This window comes from Colossoma macropomum, unplaced genomic scaffold (assembly GCF_904425465.1).
Source record: "Colossoma macropomum unplaced genomic scaffold, Colossoma_macropomum, whole genome shotgun sequence".
Taxonomy (NCBI): domain Eukaryota; kingdom Metazoa; phylum Chordata; class Actinopteri; order Characiformes; family Serrasalmidae; genus Colossoma; species Colossoma macropomum.
The window spans coordinates 3,838,853-3,846,025 of NW_023494798.1; the positions used below are offsets into that span (position 1 = coordinate 3,838,853).

A 7,173-nucleotide genomic window follows, 5' to 3' on the forward strand; every position below is an offset into this window, starting at 1 on the left:
TCAGTAAATCACAATTCAATACAACAGAGACACACACACACACACACACACACACACACACACACACACACACACACACACAAAAAAGTGTTGTTAATCATTGCGGTCGCTGTTCAAGACATAACCACGCCTCCTTACTCTGAGCTCACACCCACAGGGCATGATGAAAGAGTGGCTATTTAAAGGCAGCCACCCTGGCCGTCAGAGGGCTGGGAACTGCCGAGCATGCCGTGCAGCTCACTTCAGTTTAAATGATGTTTGTAACATTGCTTTGGATAATTGGTCTCAGTCCAGCAGACTGTAAAGCTGACCTGGTCAGCTGCAGGCTGTGGACAGAGCCTCAAACGCCTGCTCTTTCTATGAATGGAGACTTTATAATCGGGGGAACTTTTTCTATTCATATCTACATGAGTTCAGAACAGAACACCTACATCAGAAAGCCACTGCAGCCACAGTGCTCTGGGAGGTCTGTCTGTGAGCGTGGAGTGAACAGTTGTAGAGAGCATTCGAGATAAACGATAATCCAATTGTCTTTTTTTTCAGTTATGCTCTACTTACTGAATTATTTTCATATTTAAAACATAAATAAATAAATAAATAAATAACTTTTAACATTTAACTGTTTTTTTTTATATTTTATGTTTCTAAACAGTTTGAATTTCAGAGAGCTGCGCTTCGCTCGTGCCATGGAGTTCACCATCCAAGAGATCAACAACAGAACAGATCTCCTGCCGGGAATCACGTTAGGATACCAGATCCACGACTCGTGCTCTGCCGTACCGATGGCTGTTAAAGTTGCATTTCAGTTGGCTAACGGCATGGAACCATTTTACAATAATACTGATTCCTGTTCCAAATCTGCAGCTGCAGCTGTTCCTGCTCTCGTGGGAGATTCTCCTTCCACCCCCTCAATCAGTATGGCCAGAATGCTGGGTCTTTTTGGAATTTCACAGGTGATTATAGGTTGCACCAAATAATTACAAATATCTAGTGTGGCAGTATTTGGGTTTACAATACCTGGAAAACCATATTACATCCTATAAAGAATTCAATCAGTCTTCAAAAAACGCTTCTTTTTTTCCTTTTCTATACTGATTTACAGGTGAGTTACTACGCAACCTGCGCATGTCTGAGCGATAAGCGTCAGTATCCTGCCTTCTTCAGGACCATACCTAGTGACCATCACCAAGCGGCCGCACTAGCAAAAATGGTCAAGCATTTTGGCTGGACCTGGATTGGGGCAGTGCGCAGTGACTCAGACTATGGGAATTATGGAATGGCGTCGTTTCTAAAGGCTGCGCAAGAGGAGGGAATCTGTGTGGAGTACTCCGAGTCCTACTACAGAACACAACCGCGCAGCAAACTGGAGAGAGTGGCAAACGTCATCCGCAGATCAACAGCCCGGGTAATAGTAGCGTTCCTTGCCTCAAGCGACATTAAGTTTCTATTGGAGGAACTGAAAAGACAGCCGCCGCCTCCCCTTCAGTGGATCGGCAGCGAGTCGTGGATCATAGATCCAGATATTCTGCGCTTTAACATGTGCGCTGGGGCGATAGGATTTGGCATCCCCCGCTCAGTGATTCCAGGTCTTCGTGAGTTTCTTCTGGATCTCTCTCCAGAACAAGCACTGAAATCACCTCTGCTAACGGAGTTTTGGGAGCGCTCGTTCAGCTGTAGCCTAAAAGGCTCCCTAGGGACCGCGCGGAAATGTGACGGCAGCGAGGATATCCGCGCGCTACAGAACCCATATACAGACACGTCGCAGCTGCGCGTCACTAACATGGTGTACAAAGCTACGTATGCCATAGCGCATGCCATCCACGGTGTTATCTGTAATGACACTCAGTGCGACAAGAGCGCTAAATTCGCACCATGGAAGGTAACAAACTGATTTAAAAACATCCCCCTAGCCTGCATTATTATTTGCATATGCAAATGTAAACTTGGGTTATTGTACCATTTCGGTGGCAAACGGGAGCGTTTTTGTTTTATTTTAGTTTTATTTGTTTTTGTTTTTTTTTTTGTTGTTTGTTTGTTTTATGACAAACACGAATGACAGACTTGAAGGTGTCAGTGTTGTAGGCAAATTCATCAGAATTATAAAAACTGATGTCTCCGACTTCTTAGAGCTAGGGTTTCTCCCTCCAAGATATCTTTAAACGAAGTCTTAAAAATGCTTTCTTGTTTTTTTCCTGTAATGACATTTCTGGCACAAATGTTGGGAAAAGATTTATTATGAGAAATTCTTTTACATGTTTACAATAATTTTAACTTAGGATAGATTAGAATAGAATAATTGTCATGCATTTTTACAGTTTAATCTGATGAAGGTCTAAAAAGGTATTACTTCAGCATCTGTGAAGTCCAGGTGTTTTAATTTTACGCAGCGTATACGTGATGCGGCCTATAGTTATTATTAATTAATTAATTTATTTATTTATTTGCTAATTTACATCAAACCGAGAGTGTCATCCGCTGCTGTACTGAGGCGAGAGATGATGACATATACATACAACTGACATATGAACCTATGTGTGTTTGAGCGACGCCACCAAAGCGGCAAATTTTATAAAAAAATATTAATACATAAACTCCACTCCAAAACAAGCAGAAACATTCTCAAATTATAATAAAGTTCATAAAGTTTTATTAATATTAATATCTTTACCAATTAAAATCCTGAAATCTGATCGCTGGTGACGGCACTTTTGCGTGTGTGTTTTTTTTTTGTTTGTTTTTTTTTCATTCAAAACATGACAAAAATCACAAAAATAAAAATTCTAAAATGAGAATTATCATAGGTTCACACTGAGTACTTAGTAATATCAAAAATAAACAGATCATTTTTCTGAGGTTAATTAATATTTTGAGTTAATGTTCATGATTTCAAAGATGTGAGATTCCATTTGCTACCAGAATGGCCCTTATACTCATTCACAAAGATACACTATGCCAATTTTCATCGGCCAAAAATCGTATATTTAGTGATGCTTTAAAACAATTCATCAGAGTTCACAGTTCAAATCACAGTGTCATTCTCATATGTTCAAATTATATGTTTCCACTGCAGATACTCGACCAGCTCAAGAGAGTGAACTTCACTACAAAGAATGGTTTTCAGGTCTCGTTTGATTCCAGTGGTGATCCTGTGGCCGTCTACGAGCTCATAAACTGGCAGGTTAACAAAGATGGTGGTTTGGATTTTGTAACTGTGGGTCACTATGACTCATCCAGACTAAGAGGCCAGGAGTTCAGTATGAGCAGAGCTATCAGCTGGATGGGGGGACAGACTGAGGTAGAGCAAGCACTTTCACTACTCTTTGACTCTAAGTCGAGATAAATTAGAAAATATGGCAATCACTCGCATTATTTGTAGCCAAAAGGTTTTAAAAAGGCAGCTTAAAAAAAAAAATCATGTTGAAGTCATGAAATCAAAAGTAAAAAAGAAAAGAAATACACGTTTGGAGTTAGTTATACATATTTTTTAATTTCATATGATGTAAAGGTTTGAGAAAAGTAAAACACGTATTTTGAGTTCATGCAAGTCAAAATATTGATTTGCTTTTTAAAATTCTTAACTCATTGTAATTAAACCTTTATAGTAATTACAGCTCAAAATGACCTGAGTGATTACTGAAGTATTCTTTGGAATCCGACTGCTTTACCACTAACTCAAACAAATAACATGTTACTAATGGACATATAATGAAAACAATTAACTCACAACGACTTCTGTGCTTTGCTGAACAAAATATGAATATTGGCATCAAAGAACTCTAGGCTACTCCATGAATAACAAACAATAGACTACAAAACAATCGGTACGGTATCACAGAGGGTGTCATTGCTTTTGTGTGCTGATAACCTGTTTAAATAGATACCACTGCCAATTGTTTAGCTTTATATTGGAAATACTAGCTGAACTGAAAAACTATTAAGATTTTTATGTTATAATCAGGTTACATTCATTTGATAATAAGTGACAAAAAACTAGCAAAATATGATCTAATTAACAGAAGCAAGCAAACAACTTAACCCCTTAAATGGCCAGGGCCCACCGGCAGGCCTAAAGTTTTATTATACATTTCTATACTCTAACAATGGCTCAACAATTAATTTATCATGATCAGTTCTCTTTACTTAAAACTCCAAAAACAACTCTAATAAATCGTAAGTCACTAATTTCATGAACTCAAAAAAAAGAAAAAAAATATATATTAAAACCTGTAATATGTTTAAAACTGTTGAATATGTTACATTTTCATCACCCAGTCCAATCAATGATTTTCAACCTTGGGGTTGAAATTATGAATGATTTGCATGTGTCTAATGTCTTTCAGGTGCCAAGATCTGTGTGCAGTGAGAGCTGTCCTCTAGGAACCAGGAAGGCTGTGCAGAAAGGAAAGCCAGTCTGCTGCTATGACTGTATACAATGTGCAGAAGGAGAGATCAGCAACAAGACAGGTTGCGCATCACAATATAGTGGTAACCTTTACTGGGGACATTCATGGTTTGTGTTTATAACCTCCTTGTGGTTCATTTTTTTTTTTTAAATCTGCTTTTCAAATGTCTCAGATTCTTTGAACTGTATTCGCTGCCCTCCTGAGTTCTGGCCCAACACCCAGCGAGACAGCTGCCTCCCCAAGCCTGTGGAGTTCCTGTCCTGGAACGACACTCTGAGCATCATCCTGATAGCTTTCTCCATCTCTGGGGCCTTCATAGCTGTATGTGTGACTGCTGTCTTCTACAAACACAGAACTTCTCCCATTGTCCGAGCCAACAACTCAGAGCTGAGCTTCCTGCTGCTCTTCTCATTGGCTCTGTGTTTCCTCTGCTCACTTACTTTCATTGGTCGGCCCTCTGAGTGGTCCTGTATGCTGCGCCACACAGCGTTTGGGATCACCTTTCGTCCTCTGCATCTCCTGCATTCTGGGGAAAACAATAGTGGTGTTAATGGCCTTCAGAGCTACACTTCCAGGCAGTAATGCCATGAAATGGTTTGGGCCTCCACAGCAGAGACTCAGTGTTCTCACCTTCACTCTCATACAGGTCCTTATTTGTGTTCTTTGGTTGACAATTTCTCCTCCTCTCCCCTTCAAAAATCTAAAACAATACAAGGAAAGGATAATACTGGAATGTGGATTAGGTTCACCTACAGGCTTCTGGGCTGTGTTGGGTTATATAGGATTTCTGGCTCTTTTGTGTTTTATTTTGGCTTTTCTAGCACGGAAGCTGCCTGATAACTTTAATGAAGCCAAGTTCATCACATTCAGCATGCTCATATTCTGTGCAGTGTGGGTTACCTTCATCCCAGCTTATGTCAGCTCTCCTGGAAAGTTCACTGTAGCTGTAGAGATATTTGCTATTCTGGCCTCAAGCTTTGGTTTAGTTATCTGCATTTTTGCTCCCAAGTGTTTCATAATCATGTTTAGGCCAGAGCAGAATACCAAGAAACACCTTATGGCCAAAGGACCCTCCAAGTCTCTTTGAGACCCTCACATAAATGGTAAATGTAGCACTATGGTTTAGCGGCTTATATATAATATGCTGATTGATGATTAGGTTTATATGTACATGGTGCAGCAGCTTCACCAATACGTCTTTTTAATTAAACTGTATTTCATGTTTTAATGTGAAAATATGTATGAGAAAGCTTTTCAACGATAACACTGAAATGTTAGTAGATCATTATGTGTAATGTGAAAGTAAAATGAACTGTTCATGAATCTGCCTTTTAGTACTATTAGACAGTACTTCAGTATCAAAATGTCATTCCTATGATTGTTTTTCAAAACTTTTTAATTTTTGCATGCAATGTTAAACAAGTAATAAGAGGCTCCTTCCTATTGGAAACTTGGTAGGTAGTATGACCCTCCCTCTCACCCTATAACTTAGTGGGGTATTATTTTATGCAGCATCTTTTAACTGATATAACAGAATTGGCAGTTTTCATTATCCTTGCCTGTGTTGAACTGTCCAATGAAGTTACATTAACGTCAGTTGGAAAAGACGCTGCTTTAAATGTCTTGGATAAAAGGAGACAAAAACTGGACACACCCGAATATTATGTTCACATGCATTTGCTTTCTAGATCATCTCATACTGATTCCATAGTCAATAATATGGAATGGAACTGCCCCCCAAATCTAGGATTCAGGTTGCTTTGTGCATTTGGGTATTAGTAATGTTGGGGACGTGATTGGCAATTAGGCCCTTGGTTCCTGTTAGGAATCTATCAAATGCATTTAGCATCAGCCAGTGGTCACTTGTTAAACCATTAGGATCCTTAACATTATGATATCAAGCCATCAAAAAAAGCCAAACACATTACAAAACCATCAGGCACCAAAAGAAACACTAAATGGTTTCTATGAGTTTTTTCAGCAGGAATGTTGTCTACTGGAGCATTGCCATATTGAAACAGCCCTGCAAACACACCCATGTGGGTCCAGTGAGGGGCCATTGTGCGCTGGGACCCCACATCATTGTGACTGGGACTCCACTTCAGGTGTCGGCCACCAAAATAGGGGCCCTAACATGAGGCCCTGAATGAGGTCCCGGTTTCACAGTTGACTGGGCCCCCAATTAGGAATACCCTAAGCTCTCACATGAGGGAAACCCACACTAAGCCCTCATATAAGGGCTTACAGTGGGCTGCCAGCATAGGGACCTTAAAATTGTTTCCTGGTTTCATAACTGATTGGGGCCCCAAAATGCATGACCAAATTTTAAGCTCACATTTTTAGCCCATTGCTGGGATGACCTGCCAACGTTGAGGCCCACATGTGCCCACCATTACACATCACATGCAGGCAACTCACACTTAGTGCCTTTTAAACAGGCTAAGTGTGGGTTTGGCTGCAGTGGGGTCATTAACCCTGCCAATATATGTAAACATTTCCTCAATATTATGATATTTAGACATGGTATCTGTTTCTAAACACTGAACGTTAAAACAAACTACGAATCTTAATTCAGATAGAATCAACCAAAATAACCAACCATCATAACTCATACAAAGAATCCTTACTAACTTAATAATTCAACAGTTACTTGTAAACCAGAATCAGGATCCTAAGCTTGAAGTGCCAAATTTCATTTGTGTGTGAGGTGCATAACTCATAGCTCATAGTGAGGTGGATAACTACAGAAAAATGTCCAATGCCCAGAAAT

General features: G+C 39.7%; 1 pseudogene; it reads left to right on the forward strand.

Moving 5' to 3' along the window:
• The first annotated feature begins 341 nt into the window (after positions 1 to 341).
• LOC118818251 lies at positions 342 to 5,490 on the forward strand (annotated as a pseudogene).
• Positions 5,491 to 7,173: the final 1,683 nt, after the last annotated feature.